General features: G+C 39.5%; 1 protein-coding gene and 1 pseudogene across 1 annotated transcript in view; both read right to left on the bottom strand.

The window, feature by feature from the left end:
* LOC136665666 (carcinoembryonic antigen-related cell adhesion molecule 5-like) overlaps positions 1-19,350 on the bottom strand; it is a 210,748-nt gene that overhangs the window by 155,251 nt on the left and 36,147 nt on the right. The gene's annotated exons all lie outside the window — the stretch shown is intronic.
* On the bottom strand, positions 1,746-14,104 carry LOC136666189 (nicotinamide/nicotinic acid mononucleotide adenylyltransferase 1-like; annotated as a pseudogene).

Raw genomic sequence — 19,350 nt, 5'->3', positions numbered from 1 at the left:
ATATGACCTAAATCTTTAGTCCCTCATTAAAATAAACATACTGTAGTAATCCATGTAGGATTGGGACATAAGAACACTGACTGTTTTAATTACTAGCATTAATACAGTTGTACTGATTGACCATGCAGTATATTAGTAATAATATTAGTAAAATACTGCATGAACAAACTCATCCTGCCTGTGAAATAAGTTTACACTTAACTAATGAGGTAAATTTCCATGTAAACCTGTTCAATAAAGTCTGATATACATTAAAGATTGTGTCTGCTTCTCTCCTCTGCTGCACTCAGTGGTTATAAACAGAACTTTTACTACTTACAGAACATCACACACAGGCGACTGAACTCCATACTGCTCACATACTGCATTGTGTTAAACACCACTTCCTCTGCTTTAAAATACAGAGAGAGAGAGAGAGAGAGAGAGAGAGAGAGAGAGAGAAAGAGAGAGAGAGAGAGAGAGAGAGAGAGAGAGAGAGAGAGAGAGAGAGAGAGAGAGAAAAGAAGCATATAAATTTTCACATCACCTTCTGGAGAAGAAAATCTAATGTACTTTTAGGGAACACAAATGGACTCTAAAACCGCAGCTGTTTCTTTAAAGGTATATTTTCACAGTATGTAACTTTAGGAGCAATAATGTACCTTTTTTCTAAGTGTACACCATAAAATATTTGTACAACTTTGTAATCTCATCTGACCTTATCTGACAATACCCAACTCACCAAGTTGGTCAGAGCTGGGGCTAAGAATACATTCACATTGCCATTGACTGGTGTGACTCAAATCTGATAATTTCAGGGCTGTGTGCACATGTCAAATCCAATCTTTTCAAATTTGATTTGATCCTATAGGATGTGTACATTAGATATGTATGAGATTCATGGATATTTGTCATGAATGTGAACAGTCTGATCGAATTTCACATGTCTTTTTCCCTGTACCCTGCTCTTGACATATTGTTCAGCACTTTGGTGTAGATGCTGTTATTTATGACCTACATCCTGCACTACACAGGGCATAGGGACCCATTTGGGATAGAATCACACACCACACACACACACAGGGGCGTAGCACCAAATTCTGAGCCCAATGCACAAGCAGTGCCCATGGGCCTACCTCAACCCCCAGATTCTTTCACATTACAGACAGATACAAGTCACTCACATTTATGATTGTGAACCATCAAGAGAATCAAATCTGATCTATAAATAAATCTGATTTTATTAAAGATGAAAAACACTTTATTTTGCTGTATATTTTATGTTTGTTCTTCTGACTTTGTGTTCTAAACAATAAAGTGCACAGGAAACTCTGGTGAGTGCTGCATCAATTCTCATACAGCCCCCCTTCAGTGGCTTCAAGGTGTCCATGACATCACACTTCACCTGAATGTCTTTCATGACTCTGGTACATCTGAGAATTCTTATAGTGAACAATTCTTACATGACAAATTACAGAGAACCTCATGCATTTAACAGTTTCTCAGTTGCAGCTCCTTTGCCTCTGCGGTCTGTTGTGGGATTGGACATGTCCTGCACCCCCAGGGAATAAGGGCTTATATTTGTGTTGTTGTTTATTGTTGTTCAGTTTAGTCTGGTAGTGAGTTTAGTTGCTATACCCTGTGTAGTTAGCATTTTCTGGGGTATTTTCATTATTATTTTTTTTTATTGTCAGTCTAAAGAGAGTTTGAATTACCTTTGTCAGTAAAGAGCATAAAAAGAGGATGGTGTGATTCCCCCTAGACTTTTACTGGTTCAACTTCTTATTAAACTTCAGGAGGGTTCTCATCACATCAGCCACAGTCACAGACAGTGCTTCATCACCTGGGGGGAGGTGGGAGTCCACTGCCTCTGTGTTGTTTAAATCATCTGAAAATGTAGAGTCATTGATGTGTATGAGATTATTTTTCCCTCTTGTTTTCTGTAACTGTTTGGATCCTCTGTTTTGTTCTCAACAATCACTGTTTACATGTTCTTCATTCCAACAGTGAGGTTGCTCTTTGTTGCGGATTGCCACTCTCTCGCCATATCTAAAAGAGGCATCATGGGCTTTGAGCAAAGAATAATACTTTAGAACGCAGCCAGGGCCTGTGACTGTGTAGTAAGTTTCAGTGGCTACTACACCATCTACCCACTTGTTGATGAAAGAGTAATAAAACACACTTCCTCAAGTCTGTGTGATTCTCACATACAGCAGCACCTTAAACATGTTCCAGCCAATGCAGCTAAAACAGACCTGCAGTGCTGAAACTGCTCTTTCCGGCCACAGTTTGATGGTTGCTGTTGCTGTTTGTTCACTTGTGCTCATTTCAGCCGTGGCTGATATGTGAAGACCATCGCTGCAGGATGTGATCTGACAGTTCAAGAGGGGGCCAGAGGGGGCTTTGAGAGCTCCTCTGCAAACGCAATGACTACTATTTTTGATTGTATAGAAAGATATTGGTGCGATATGTCCAAGTGGTGTTCCGAAAATCAAGTGGGCTTTATAGACAATTGGTTACGTTTTGAGGGTAAGCCTGGTCTTATAGGTAGGGATGGTATCCAGCCCACGCGGGAGGGTGCTGCCTTACTTTCTTGCAGCATAGCACATAGTCTCTTAGTTAGTCAGCAGAGTAGTGTAGATAGCTGCTGACAATCCAGAGCCGGGACCAGGCCACAGACAGACAGGCTAAACCGACCGTCTGCAAACTGTCTTGAGGCGTCACCCAGGTTCAACTGTATTGAGTCTGTGTCTTTCTCCCGAACAAAATGTAAAAGTAGAAAAACAAAATCAGCCTGTTTCAGCAACCTAATCAATATTAAATCATACACAACACCTAGCAGCAACACCTCAGAACTAAAATTTGGGTTACTCAACATAAGATCACTAAACTCAAAAGCACTCATCGTAAATGATATTATAAGTGATCATAAATTCAATGTTTTCTGTCTCACGGAAACGTGGGTTAGACCAAATGAATATTTAGCACTAAATGAAGCCACCCCCCTAGGCTATAATTATGCACATAGCCCAAGAATATCAGGCAAAGGAGGTGGAGTATGTGTAATTTACCAAAATACCCTAGAAATTAGTCTTAAACAATGTGACACCTTCTCTTCTTTTGAGGTTCTCTCCACTATTATTACAAATCCGGTCACAAAAAAGGATGCATTTTTATTATGTAACATTTACAGACCACCAGGGCCTTACTTAGAATTTCTGAAAGAATTCAGCGATTTTGCTACAAACCTAGCGGTGTGCAATCATAAAGTTACAATTGTAGGAGATTTCAATATCCATTTTGAGAAGGAAAGTGACCCACTAAAAAGGCATTTACCTCAATCTTAGACTCTATTGGTATTACTCAAAATGTAACAGGGCCTACACACTACTGCAGCCACACTTTAGACTTAGTTCTGACACTAGGTCTTAACATTGACAAAATTAATATCTTACCGCAATCCTCAGCAATCTCCGATCATTACTTAATTTCATATGAGCTACGTTTTAGCCATAATATATGTAAGAACCCTCGTTATTCTACAAGGCGTATAATAAAACCATCTACCACCCTACAATTTATAGAAAACCTACCAGAACTATCGACCCCAGTTCCAACTCCATCAGACCCAATGGACCTAGATGTACTAACTGATTACCTAGAAAATACCTGTCGATCTACTTTAGAAAAGGTAGCACCACTTAAACATAAAAGTATAAGACAGAAAAAGCTCGCACCATGGTATAATGATAAGACCCGTACTTTAAAACAAACATTACGAAAACTAGAGCGGAAATGGCAATCAACCAAGCTTGAAGTGTTCCATTCTGCCTGGAAGGACAGCCTTATAGAGTATAGAAATGCCCTCACTAAAGCTCGCTCAGCATATCTGGCCTCGCTGATCTCCCATAATAAAAATAATCCGAGAGCACTGTTTAGTGTGTTTTCTAGAATTACAAAAAATCAAGCAGGTTCTGAACAACTAATTCCAGCAACTCTCACCAGTAAAGATTTTATGGACTTTTTTAATAATAAAATTGAGAATATTAGACAACAAACTCAAGCCACAGGATCAAATCCATCCTGGCTGCCACCCGATGTGAATGATATAAAACATAATATAACTGTAAAAGAAAGACTTGAAACCTTTTACCCACTCTCACAATTAGAACTAGAGAAGATTATCACCTCCGCAAACTGTACAACTTGCACACTTGATGCAATTCCCACAAAGTTGCTCAAAGAAGTACTACCAGCTATTATTGATCCTCTTTTAACTATAGTAAACTCATCCCTTAGTCTGGGCCATGTACCCAAAGCTTTTAAACTAGCAGTTATTAAACCTATGATCAAGAAACCAAATCTTGATGCTAGTACACTGTCTAATTACAGGCCTATTTCTAATTTGCCATTTCTGTCCAAGATCTTAGAAAGAGCTGTGGCCCAACAACTTAGTTTATATCTACATAAGAATCATATATATGAAAAATTCCAATCTGGATTCAGGCAACATCATAGTACAGAGACAGCTCTAGTCAAGATAACAAATGATCTTCTTCTTGCCTCTGATCAAGGCCACGTATCCCTGTTGGTGCTTCTTGACCTAAGCGCAGCCTTCGATACAATAGACCACAATATTCTCATAGAAAGGTTAGAAAACATGGTTGGAATCACAGGGACAGCCCTATTATGGTTCAAATCTTACTTAACGGAACATTACCAATTCGTAAAAGTAAACAATATAAATTCAAATTATTCTAAAGTAAGATTTGGAATTCCACAAGGCTCTATTTTAGGACCATTATTGTTTACATTATACATGTTACCGCTAGGCACAGTTATAAGAAACCATGACATTAACTTTCACTGTTACGCAGACGACACACAATTGTATATTTCAGCCAAGCCCGATGACAAACACAGATTAAAGAAAATAGAGGACTGTGTAAAAGACGTGAAAGGCTGGATGTTGCGTAACTTCCTCCTTCTAAACAGCGGTCCTGCTTTTGGGTCCAAAAGTGGCAAGAAATAAATTATCAGATTTAATTTTAAATCTAGCTGACTTTCCAGTTAAACCTGGTTCAGCAGCAAAAAATCTTGGTGTCATAATTGACCCGGATTTATCATTTGATCAACACATAGGTAGTATCACTAGGACAGCTTTTTTACATCTTCGCAATATTGCCAAGATTAGAAATGCCTTATCCCTTCAGGACGCAGAAACATTAGTACATGCCTTTATTACTTCAAGGCTTGACTACTGTAACGCACTACTGTCAGGATGCACCAGCAGCAATTTAAGAAAACGTCAACTAGTTCAAAATGCTGCAGCTAGGGTCCTCACTAAAACTAGAAAATTTGAACATATCAGCCCAGTTTTATCATCACTTCATTGGCTGCCTGTTAAATTCCGCATTGACTACAAAATTTTGTTATTAACATATAAAGCTCTACATGGGCTTGCTCCTGAATATCTTAAAGATACAATTTCCTATTATGAGCCTCCACGTTCACTCAGATCACAGAATACTGGATTTTTAGTTGTTCCCAGAATTCAGAAGGCCTCAGCTGAAGGAAGAGCCTTTTCTTATAAAGCCCCCAGACTCTGGAATGATCTTCCAGAAAATGTTTGGGACTCAGACACAGTCGCAATCTTCAAATCTAGGCTAAAAACACATTTGTTTAGTTTATCTTTTGGTAGCTAATGCTCCCCCATAGATAAAGGCGGCAGATCCGGGGGTTCCATGGACACAGGGAATTATAGTAAACTGAGAAGCTGGTGCTGTCGTCCCGCCGCTTCTCGCGATCACTCAGGTTTGTTGATGGTGGAGCGGAGGGATGCCAGTGTTTCAGGATGCTCCCGTGTCTGTGTGTCCTCCTGGTTCTCTCCTTTTAGTTAAAGCTGTCATAGTCAGATCTGCCGGAGTCATTAGCCACACTCTGGAAATTTTTCATATTTTCTACTTTACAAACACAAAACATTTCAAAACTAATTCCAACCCTTTACATCTTTCAGAGTAAACAACTGCCCACCTGTCTGTCTGGACACTGATGGATGACTGTCGAGACCCTCCTCCACGCTTCAGACCAGTTGCCCACGCTCCAGCAACCACCAAGTGCCTTGAAGCTGTCCCTACACTGAAGTTCTCAGGGACTACTAACTATCATCACCAGTAGATTGACCAGAGGAGGATGGGTCACCCCTTGTGAGCCTTGGTTCCTCCCAAGGTTTCTTCCTCAGCTGGGGGAGTTTTTCCTTGCCACTGTCACCCCTGGCTTGCTCACTTGAGGGTTTTACATTTGATTTTACATTTCATGTCAAATCTTTGTCTTACTGGAATTCTGTGAAGCTGCTTTGTGACAACATCAGTTGTGAAAAGCGCTATATAAATAAATTTGATTTGATTTGATTTGATATGTCAAGTGCATAGCCAGCATTTACTACTGGCTCAGTGATGTTGCTCTCTTTGTTCAAAAATACAATCACTAATGGAGAAAAAAATCTGACAAACATTTTTTACAGATATCTGCAGATTTTCAGATAAAAATGTGGAGGCAGTGTCTACATTACATTACATTACATTACATTTATGCATTTGGCAGACGCTTTTATCCAAAGCGACATACAAAAGAGGATCTAACATTCAAACTACAGCACAAATTATACAAAATACCTTACATTGAGTGCAACATGCCAGGAAGTAATAAGTGCATTAAAGAAAGACTTTCAGTGCAAAAGATACTCTTACACACAGTGTTTACACACCCTGAATCCTCAGCCCCTGCTGAACAAGACAAATTATGATATTTCTGCACCGTGCCACACTTGACCATTCATGCTCTTCTCCAAAGCTGGCATCACATTGTAAAATAAGGATTTAACCTACACTTATTTAAATACTTGAGTACAGATAGTGTTTAAGGGAAGAATATGCTTTCGATCAGCGTTTCTGTTGTTTGTCTTTATGTCATTTTAATGCTGTTTTTAATCTATGAAATAAAAGTGACTTGGTATATCATCAACTGTGTACATAAATATTCAGTGCACATGTATTTGTTTCATCGCACTATAAATCCACACAAGAAACCAGCTATGGGTTTCAGTGCTGTTTCTACAGGTGCAGTGGGTATGACTCCAGAAGTGGAGGAAGAGGAGAAAGAGGCTGGAGCAAGAGGCTGTGATTCTCACTAGAAGCTACGAGCACCAGTCTTTTAACTCCAGAGACACACACGAAATACATATAATCTTTGCATAGGATCAAGTTCCAGAAACACTTTCATGACTTTTCCCAGAAGTGTCCTTTTTATAACTTAGAATCCCTAAAGTCTTGAAGTCAATCATATGAATGTAGAAGTAATATAAAATAGAAGAATAAGTAAAAACTTAAACAAAAGAAATGAGCCTCTTTGGAAAATGTAGTGAGTAAAATTAAAAAGTATTAAGTGACAAAAATATTCAAATAATTTACAGATTTAAGTTCAGTAAACAAGTACATGTACTTCATTACTTTTCACCTCTGACAGCTGTGGGTATAAATACAGTCAGAGATTTATGTAATTACTTCATTATTAACTAACAGTCACAGATTTGGTTCACAAATTAAAATGAAGTTGGGTTTCCACTAAAACATTACAAAAATTAAGCAAAATTACCTACATGTTCTATACTATTGTCTATTTTGTTCAGCTCCATCGTATGTTGTATGTTTGAAAACAACAAATCACCACAGAGCAGATATTATTGTAAGTCTGGATCAATCTAAGTGCCTCAGTTACACTGAGGTTGTGGTGGGGTGTTAGTGTGTGTTGGGCTAATGCAGTTGGCTCACAGCAGTGCTGGAGTTTTTAACCCCCTCAGTGTCACTGCTGACAATAGAACAGTCAACCAATCAATCTCCTGCCAACATTGTTCTGTGAGCAGCGTCCAGTGTCCAAGGCTGAAAGACTAGATGATAACTAACACAAACGGTGCAGCTGCAGGTGAGCTATTGTCTGTGATTTTACAGGTGTATGTTTAGGTGTAATATTTGAACAAAATTTCCAATAATATTCTTATACATTTTCATGGAAGTTTGGCCTTTTCACATTGTTTTGCCCCATCCCCAAGGATCCAGATATTTTTAAAAACAAACATTTTTCTCACTCTTCTTCTTCTTCACTCACTTTTCTGCTGCATTTCTTTGCTCTTGTGACTGAATCTAAGTAAGTTATTTAAACACAGACCACATACAGTCATCAGTAAGCATGTTATTTCAGATGATATCCCCTGCTAACAAGGGAAATAATCTGACCCCACTGTCCCTGCGCTCTCAGAGTGTAACAGATTTTTGGAGGACCAAGTTTTATCGTGACTGTCTGCCTAAATAATTTCAGTTATTGTTATAGATGTATAGCTACTTGTCTGAAAATAAAATTAACCTTGCCACAGCAAAGCTGAGGCTGAATCCCAGATGTGTCACTACACAGTTTATAGTCAAGTTTCACATTAACTTATCAAATTTATGTCAAATTGTTGGGTGCAGTATTTTTAGTTTATTATCTGTGATGTGCACCATATAAAACAATATAATTGTGACTGTTAATGTAATTACTTAAAAAAGTAATTACTTTTTTAGAAATAGATAGATAAATATATATATATATATATATATATATATATATATATATATATATATATATATATATATATATATATATGCATTAATGTCAAAAATTATTCTGCTTAATCAATATTGTAGACACCAGTAAATCCTAACCTGGCATTTGAGGTCTACATAAGACATTTAACTGTAATTGAAAATGAGACAGAGATAGTACTTTCTGAAAATAAATAAATGAAATAATAATAATAATAATAATAATAATAATAATAATAATAATAATAATGTACTCCTAGGTTCTCGTTCATCATGGCATTGTTGTTGAATTTTCTAAGTTTGGCTGATTTTTGAAGGCAGTGTAGAAGTAACCTTCGCTACCTTCGAATTCCCTTAATCCCACATAAGACAACAGCAGCATTTGTCACAATATATAATTTGTTCATCATCATATATATATATATATAAACTGTCGCCCCTGGCTTTGTTTGGACAACACTGGAGAGGATCATCTTCCTCCTTCTCTCAGGAAGCCACTGGAGGGGAGACTGAAGAGCACACTGCAAAACAGAAATAGTGTAGAAAGTTAATAAGTCAAACTGCTTTTGTATCATTGTTGGTATTTTTAGGTAAAACTATAGATGAATCTTAAACTAAGTGCTGCTTATATCTGTTTAAAAGCAAAACAATAAATAAATAAATACATTCTGAATTCCTTACATGCTGAAAGAGCATTGTGTGTTTATGCCTTTTCCTCCCTAACTGAAACACTTGGAGAAAGCCCTACTGACTCTGGAGAGAAGGGTCCTTCTTTGTGGTTCAGTAGAGGACTGGAGCGCAGTGGGAGTCATTGGAGTAGAGAAAAACGCTGTCTGAAAAACTGAGAAACATGAAGAGTGTAGAAAGTTAGAATGGGAAACTGGCTCAAAGAAATCCTTCCACTTCAACCACTGTTAAACTTTGGGACTTTCTAGTTTAACCTATAATTAGTTGGAGCTTAAGTTAACTGATAACTGTACTGGTAAATGTAGGATATCAAGTGTGAATTCTGACTTGTGCATGAGGTTTACTTACATGCTTGTGTATTTATGCTTTTGTTTCTATCTGAAACATTTAGAGAAAGCCCTAGTGATTCTGGAGAAGAGGGTCTTTCTCAGTGAAAAAATGAAACCAGCTAAAAGAAATCATTGCCTGTTATTAATCCAATCCAAAGCTTGTGTGTGCGTGTACGTTGTGTGTGTTTGTGTGTGTATGTACACTTACCAGCAGGAACAGGTCTATTCTGGAGATAGTCCTCAGAGATAGCAGCCAGTGGTTCAATTGAAAAAGAAAGTTAAAATTAACATTACAACAACCCAAAAGATTCAATGAAACAACTGTATTTAAGAAAGAAATGACGACACTTCAATAACTTTGAACTGAGGGTCAGAAATAACATACTGTTACAATATAACTCCAGAAAAATCTCTCTCACCTTGAACCTGAGTTTTGGGGTCTTGATCCTGGGAAACCTGAACGGCAGGATTCGGTTCCCCGTGGATCGGCCTGGCTGACTCTCATTCTCCTCAGTGACGGAGATTAAGTCCTGAGTCATGTACACGATTTCTGTGCTGTACCTCTGAGGCGTGAGGGTGTTGTGGGCTTTTTTCTCTTCTTGCTTTTTGCTGTAGAGGTGCCGGTCCTGAATGTAGTCTACCACAGAATCAGGCAGCAGGTACCGGACGCCCTGACCCCTGCAGACAGCTTATCTCACGAGAGTGGAGGAGATGTCGTTGGTCACCCATTCTCGGACGATGTGGATGTTCTCACGGTGCTGGTGGAGCAGCTCTGACTGAGTGATGAATTTCTCTGCGTCAGAGCTGCACCTGCTGATGACGACCACACCGTAGGAACCCACAATCTCTGCAATGTCTTGTGGACTCCAGAGGCTCGGCACACCAAAGGACTCCAGAAGATCAGCCCCACAGAGGAGCTTCAGCTCGGGGACATCTGTGCTGTGTCCTAGGGACACACTCTCCCATTCTACTTCACTTCCCTCCAGTGTTGTCTTCTCAGACTTCACAGTGTCCTGCTCTTCCTGGTTGTTTTCTCCCAGCAGTTTGTCGTGATGGTGCCAGAGGACCTTGGCTGTTTCCACCCACTCGGACTGCTGACCCAGTCATCCACAGTGATCCAGGTGGAGCTCTTTGGACCTTCTACAGCCATTTCTACCTGATGCCAGGCCGCAATCAGGTCTTTCTTCTTGTAGCCATCGCCTACAGGAGAGATAATTCCTTTCTCCACCTGGTATCTTCCAGTGCTCTCCAGATGATCCCGTGCCAGCTCGAACATTCGTAGGTGCATGTTTGTGATTGGGTTAAAAGACCCACATGCCAAAAGAACGACTTGGGTTCTGTTCTGTGGCACAGACAGAGAAAAACAATACAGAATTAAATTACCTGCACAAATGTCACTGCAAAAAATGTAATTAAAACTACATGATTATTCTCACTTATCTGTGAATTTAAGATATACATATATATGACATTTACAGATGGAAATTATTCTGCACAATTGAAAATGAGACAGATAGTTCATTCATTCATTATCTGTAACTGCTTATCCAATTCAGGGTCGCAGTGGGTCCAGAGCCTACCTGGAATCATTGGGTGCAAGTCCTTCACAGGGCAACACACACGGACACTTTTGAGTCACCAATCCACCTGCAACGTGTGTTTTTGGACTGTGGGAGGAAACCGGAGCACCCGGAGGAAACCCACGCAGACACAGGGAGAACACACCAACTCCTCACAGACAGTCACCCATGATGATTCCAGGTAGGCTCTGGACCCACCGCGACCCTGAATTGGATAAGTGGCTACAGATAATGAATGAATGAATGAATGTATTTATTTTCTCCACTACAATATGTGAAAGTCCAATGTGTATTAACATGGCACCTGTGACAATCATGAATTGAGAATACTGCCATTTGCATTTACTCTGGACCTTCTGTGGTTGGACCTTGCTTGTGGTTGTTAGTTATTTTTGGCGGCATGTTCCACTATATACTGTGTTTACATGTGTAACACACTGGTAACCTGTCAGATACAGACAGGGGTGTGTGTGGCATGTGAATGAATTCAGTCAGTATCATGTATGTGGTGGTGAATTAGGGCTGTTTCTCAATAGCAACACCACAAAGAATGGACTAGTGTTCTCCAGAAGAACATTCTAGAGAAGTCACCTCACAAGAGCAAATTAATGATAGGGTTCTCAGGTCCCTCTCTTTGGCATTTCATGAACAAATGCATTCTCATTTTTTCAGCAGAACAAGAACAATTTCTGTGCACTTTAATCATACTTGGCATTTGTGTTCGTCGGTATTGGAACGTACCTTCAGCAGCGGAAAATGATGTCAAGCAAGAACACAAGAATGTAAGAACTCAAAAGATCACACATTGACCCTGTGGCCAACAAAGCTCCCTATACACTATCCCTTGTATTATTCACTATATAGTGCACTATTACAGAACACTGAATTCATGAGGGCAGTGATCAATTTCGGACACTACTTCATGTTGTGGGCTTCTTGAAAACGCAAAGGAAGGAGTTGGAGTGACAGCAGCCATGGGACCCTCAGGCAGGCGGAAGGAGACAGCACCAGCAGGAAGAGAGATGCTTGCTGTTGATGGAGCCCTTGCAATGGCAAGGAACACTTAGATTCAGAGCACAACAGCCCACAGTCTGTCATCAAAATGTCATTTTAGATAATAATTGAGATAAAACCGCTAACTGTTATAAAGAGGCCAGAGAACACAGAGCAATTAAGTCACATACTTTCCATTCTTTATTTAAATACGAGCTGCTTTGTATGTGTCACAAGTGTCAATGACAGTATAAAGTGTGTCACAGGTTATGAATCAGAGAGAAGATTAAACTAGGGGCTTTTTTTATAGTTATCAGAGGTGTTTCTGAAGCTATTTTGAAACAGTAGTTTTTCAAGCCACTCTTGGTTAAAAGTAGTCAAGCTGCAGCCAAGCTACACTTCTATAAATTACAGAGCTGCACTATGAGCTACTGAGGAAAAGTAGATAATGATGAAGCTACTTAAGATATGAAACCTTACATTTACCTGTGGAGTGCAGTTTTTCATAAAAACAGTACATCAACAAATGTGTGTCATAAATACAAAGTTGATCTGAAGAGAAAAAAAAAGTGAGCTGTGTGTGTGTGTCTGTGTGTTACTGAACTGAAGTATCAGAGCTGCAGAGATCTCAGAGTGGGACCTCACTGATACCCTCTCATACAGTTAAGAAAGTTGTGAAACATATATGAATTAAGTAATAAATCAAATATACCCCTGTGTTTACCCCTTTAACAATCAGACATTACACTTCATTGTCTTTATTTATAATAAAAAAGCAGCACAGAGGCTTTCTTGTGACCTTCCAGGCTGTGTTTCATATCTCTGTAGCTCTGTTTGTGTGGTGATCCCACTAAATTGGGAAAGGAAATACATTGATTTCAGAAATGTCTGAGGGAGGACGGCACAGAGTCAGGTCTGAAATGAATTACTGTATAAAATGATGCTTGCTGATGTTTCTCCATTTAGCTGATCTTGAGTGGAGCTCAGATGTATCTTCTGCTGTCTTACATTTCTCAGAACTGTGTCTGTGTAACAGTAATACAATAACCCTGCCTAGTATTGTGGCCATGACCAGGGGTACTTGGCCTGTGACAATGCTTAGATAGGTGAGACGTGTAAGCGTAGTATCCACATGAAAGTCAGGACTAAAGATTTCTGAGCAGAGCATCACACTGCCTCCACTGGCTTGCTTACTTCCTATAGTGCATCCAGCTAAGCAAAGCATCCACATCTAAAGGGGAGAAGCTCAGATTTCATTGGAGGTGGGGGTGCACTTTGTTAAACAGATTTTGAATATTCTTTGATATCAACATTAAACGTTTGTAACGGGTAGTTTCCGGTGGTTATGAATGTGATGAGGCAAAGGTTGCCCATCACTAGAGACTGTGTATGTGGATGTTATATTTGCCTGTTTACTTATCTGTGTTCTCTTTACCAGCAAATTGAGTAAGTGGAGGTTGATTGGACAGAGCCCACCTATGGGGCGTGGCGTAGGGCCCATGGCTAGCTTATAGGGAGGGAGAGTCTTGGTCACAACCCGGTAAAGAGATACTGCTGATGTACGTGCACTAACCGGTTATGTTTCTTCAAGGCCTTATCTCATGTTACTTATATGGGGCGGGGCCAATCATATAAGAAGAAGGGGAAACAGGTAGAGAGGGGGAGATTAGATGGAGAACACTCACCAGAGTCTGAGAGAGAGCTAGCTTAGAGAAAGAGTCCCATGGTCTTGTGACTTGGAGCCATACTTACCTGTGCTGCATAAGAGTCAGGTTTACTGTTTTAACTCCTTTTTATTTCCATTTCAGTTTTTGTTTGTTTCTGTTCTGTTTTATTCCAGTAAAATTACTCACCGTGCACCAGATCCCCAGGAATCATCGTCTTTTCCATCTACACCCATCCTCATTCACACTTGATCACAACCGACCCGGTGACTTCGTGTCTCCTCATTGGGGATTCGGCGAAGCATCGTCAAAATGAACACACATCTCTTGGAGGAATAGACCAATACCTAACTGAGTGAGCTACCAATTACAATTACAAGATCAGAGCCAAATGCTAAGCAGTCAGAAGTGGAACAAATTTGAGGGAACTAATAGAAAACTATTTGTTTGTTTATTCATTTATTAAATGAAAAGAGAAAAAAAATAAGGAAACCAAAAGTAAATAACTTTCATAAAGAATGGAATGATTTCACCACATCAGGTTTGAACCCAAGTCTTTCTGATGATAATCTAATACCCCACCACTGTACCACAACCACCCATAGAAAGTGAACAGGTGGAGGTGATAATAGTGATGGGAAATGCAATGGAGATTGGGGAAGAAAATATTCCCAAACCTACCTGTATTAGGGGAGAGGTTTGGGCGGGAAAGGCAAACAAAGGATGCAAGGGGAGACTGGCTACCTCTACAATACTGAGGTTTGATGAGTTTTCCCATCTTAACAGAACACAAAAACAGTAGGAGATGAAGGGCGAGACCCCTCAGCCTCCTCAAGAAACATAAAGAGAGAAGAGGAGGGTGAGACCTCTAAGCCTTCTGATAAGAAATAGAGAAAAGGGGAAGGGCGAGACCTCTCAGCCCAAAGAACCAGCGAACTCTGCTGTCTTCCTAGAGCCTTTATAGGTAGCTCCACAGGTGCAAGGTGCCAGGGCTAATTGCTGATTTAGCACGAAGCTGGATCAGCACACAGACCAACCCTTACAACTTTCTGTTTTTAAGTGCATTGTTGATTCCTTATTTTTCACTAATCACACACACGTCTTTAAAACATAGAAAGGTAAACTCATAAATGTAAATTGCACTGTGGAAAACACTTAGCAGTTCTCCCATGAGCCAACAACTGGTTTCTATAACAATTTAAAGTAGCAGAAGGACAAATACCACACTGTAAATATTATGTTTAAATGTTGTTTTGAAATATATTTGTCACATTTTTTTTCTCCTGATCACATTAAATTAAAATGTACTGATCACATCCAGAGCACCGTTTACATTAGCGTGTGTTTACATGTGGTGAGGTTTCTCTTCTGTTGGTTGGGCCTTGTTTTGGAATCATGCTTTAGTTCTTTTAGTTTAATATTTGATTTTATTTTAAATTTTATACACTAAGTTCACTTTTGATTTGTTGGTATTTTAATAATGAACGTGTATGAGATGTTTCCCATTAACAACGTTACTTTTGTCTCATTTAATGTCCAGGTCATGACTCTGACCTCTAGTGGACAAACACATGCTCTACACTCCTTCAGTATATGAACGTGAATGGTACCACTGCAGAATAAGGCGACATTTTCATTCATTCATTATCTGTAACCGCTTATCCAATTCAGGGTCACGGTGGGTCCAGCCTACCTGGAATCATTGGGCGCAAGGCGGGAATACACCCTGGAGGGGGCGCCAGTCCTTCACAGGGCAACGTAGACACACACATTCACTCACACACTCACACCTACGGACACTTTTGAGTCGCCAATCCACCTACCATCGTGTGTTCTTGGACTGTGAGAAGAAACCGGAGCACCCGGAGGAAACCCATGCGGACACGGGGAGAACACATCAACTCCTCACAGACAGTCACCCGGTGCGGGAATCGAACCCACAACCTCCAGGCCCCTGGAGCTGTGTGACTGCGACACTACCTGCTGGATATTTATCAGGTTGTAAACACATTAAAGTTCATATATAATATTTTATAACACATAAATAGTAAGGGTAACGGTGACCCGTTATTTGCCAAATAGTAAAACCATATCCATCTACACTGTTACACCTAGGATCTCGCAGAATACTGACCTCACTTCATCTTCTTTCAGTCGACAATAAACCTGTGAGCTTCAGCACGTTTGTTAATATGTTTAACAATACTTCCTCCTGAAGCTGAAATAATTGTATTCAGAGCAGAGGAGGAGGAGGATTAAAATGCAGAATGTTGGTTTCCTGAAGAAACAAACAAACAAAAAAGAATAACAATGAAAACTGAGGAGAAAAAGAAAAACCGTGTTGAGCCACATAGAGAAATAAAGGATTTTTTAATGGTGGAGTCAAGCAGTCACTTCTTATTCTGTTTTATTTTTTACTGTTATGCCACAAGATTAAAAAACTCACAGGTGAAGAGAACAACACTGAACACTATTTGGAGGGCTGGAGTATATCAGGTGGTGTGTTACTCACGTCATCTGCAAGTGGTTTTAATGTTGTGGCTGATGCATGTAGTGCTTCGGTGAAGTGACATTTCTCCATGTAGTTGTCACTGTTCTTTCTGTGTGCAGTGTGTGGATTGAGGACTGTGAGGCGGTGTCAGGTTACACTCGTCCACACACTTCTCAGTGTAGTAACTTACCCTTGTTTGGTCTCATGTTGCTCCAACGCTTGACACAGTGGCGATTGCTCTAAGACTGCAAGGGAAGCTCAGCTTCCCCTACAATGTCAAAAAATAAGTGATCAAATATATACTGGTGTGTGTACATGTCATTGAATAAATATGCACTACAACGCGATTAACTTTTGTTCAGAATCAGCTTCTTATCACGCGGCTTTCCTCTCAATCATTCGCGCAAATTCACAGTGACTTAAACAGTGAGGGCGCTGAGCGTCCACAGAGCTCAATAGCGCAACAGCGAAGGGCAGCGATACGAGACGAGCCATTGGATAAATGCTGACTTTTGTCCCGCCCATCGGACGCTCAGCGTCTCTGGGGGTCTATGGAGCAGTGGGCTGGCCTCGGCTGGCCCGGACGCTCAGCTTCTGCATGATGATTGGATGATCTATCTGAGGCTGAATCCCTTTTTGATTGACAGCGAAATGAGCGAATCAGCGACCCTTTGGTGTAAAGATCCGTGGGAGCATTACATTTTCATTCTGTCCTGAGTTGAACCAGACTTTCTTAATCCTCTTAGCGGCATTTTTTTTGTTAAAAACGACTAGTGACAAATCGACCTTCTATTTCTGGTGGGTTTTTTGTAGCTGCTTGTGTTTGGAGACTGACTTCTATCACTCTTTCTGACTTCTATCACAGTTTATGTCCAGCGGGTGCTGCTGAGCCCTCCACCGTCACAGAACACTCACAGGCGGACACACTTCACATGGGCCAAGGCCGTTGAAGCAGCCTAGCTCTGCTGGACATTGAGAGGACACTAGTCAATTCACTGGAAAAGACGCCTTGTTGGTACGACAGGGTCACAGATCATTTTCTTGAAAAGGAACGAGGGTAGAATTTGTGTATAAATAAACCGACACATTTTATGATGTAGGCCGAAATTGAGCTTCCCCTCCTTGAAAGACCAGCATCCGCCACTGGCTTGACCCTGTATAATTCGCCTTGTTACACTGAGTAAGAGCTCTCTAGTTTTTGTTTCAACATAGTATATAGCATGGGCATGTAACAACAATCAAAGATATTTCCGTAGTGAGGCAATAACAGAAGGACATTCTGCAGTTCAGGAGCCAATTATTGTCCTTGTGGGCGGAGTTTGGGTTCCAGAAGTGAGTGAACAGCCCCCTCTACTGGTCAGAGCTTAAACAGATTTATAGTGAGAGGAGTACAATGTGAAATGAATATTGTTCTACCTTTATTCAGAGAGTAGAATGAGATCGTGTGCTGTGATATTTATCATAAAACACTGTCTGAGGTTAATTGCTGCATAATATTAGATGTGTCTACTGTAAAAGGTAAGCATTGTGTTTGAAGGGAGATACTGAATCAGTGTAAAGCAGACAGTTTTATGATTGTTACAACAAATATTACTCTTAATTCCACAGATGTGAGTTTGATACGGATAAAACAACAATTGTTGCTAAATAATACATTTAATTTGTGTGCTTTCCTTTTACAAATGGATTTAAATGTATGGAACTTTAATGAATTATGGCCAGTGCTTACCTTTCTAATATACATTAAATAAACATTTCCTCTCACTGGACTTGTTACTGTACTCTACCTGTTTGTCTGTGACAGCAGAACACTACATCAAGAAAATAGGCACTGTTTTTGACCTCAACTCCACAGGAGCATATGGTGCTGAAATCTTATAAGGATTTAAATTATGTTATGTGCCATGACCCAGTCTTTCAGAATAAACACAACCCACACCATTTATTACTGAAAGAAACTATGTGATCTTTATTTCAACACTAGCATTGACCCAGACAGTGAGCATATATCTGTCCACTGTCATAAACAGGTTGGCAAACTACTGACTGTAGACCACTGCTGGTCCACCATCGGTCCACTCAGATTACTGTCCTGTGAACAGACTTTTATTCTGGAAACAAACTAATACAAATATTACCAACAACTCTGAGAGATATAATAATGAGTATAAGCCTGATATAAAATGATGCTGAAAATCTTGAATATGGCGTAGATTAAAATGATCTATGAATCTAATTTATAAAGAATATCAAAAGAATCTAATGAATGAATAATTACTAAATTGGATTGTGAATGTAAAAGTGTTAAAATGTGGCATTTTGTGTAAAATTCTGTTTAATCACATGTGGTCCGCCCAGAAAACTGTGTAAAACATCAGTGGACCTCCATCTTTGCCCTCATTGGACCAACCGTGGTCTGCCGTCCCCTATCAGGGGAGTAAATCAGACACAAAACACAATCACACTTCATATTTATCCAACTGTGGAATAAAATAAAGCGATTACTGGAGAAATATCATAAAATATAAAAATGCAATGAATACAAATGTTTCCCAAAAGTTTAAAGCAAAGGTATGATTTCTGCTCATTGCAAAACTCAAAGTCGTGAAAACATTTTTTATAAATGTGTAATGTTTGTTACAAAAAAACAAGCAAATATTAACGGTGTCTTCTGGAGTAGAACTTAAAATGTATTGAGAATATATTTTAAAAGTTACATTTTATTACATTACATAGAATACATTTTAAAAGTTGTCTGCTCGATTTTTTTATTAAGATTAAACAGCCTTGGTGAAGATTTGCATTTAAATTAATAATATTTATGAGAAAAGTTTAGTTTCCTATAAATTGAAACTCACATTAAAGATTATTTTAAGTCCCTGAATGAAAGAGTTTATGGCTCATAATAAAATAGGTTTGATACAGAACCTCTGACACCTCCAGAACACTAGGTGTCAGCACAATAACTGATTTATAATGTGAAGTAGAATC

Source organism: Hoplias malabaricus, chromosome 14, assembly GCF_029633855.1.
Source record: "Hoplias malabaricus isolate fHopMal1 chromosome 14, fHopMal1.hap1, whole genome shotgun sequence".
NCBI classification, from domain to species: domain Eukaryota; kingdom Metazoa; phylum Chordata; class Actinopteri; order Characiformes; family Erythrinidae; genus Hoplias; species Hoplias malabaricus.
The sequence above is the reverse complement of the archived record's forward strand: the minus strand, read 5'-3'. Positions and strand labels throughout refer to the sequence as shown.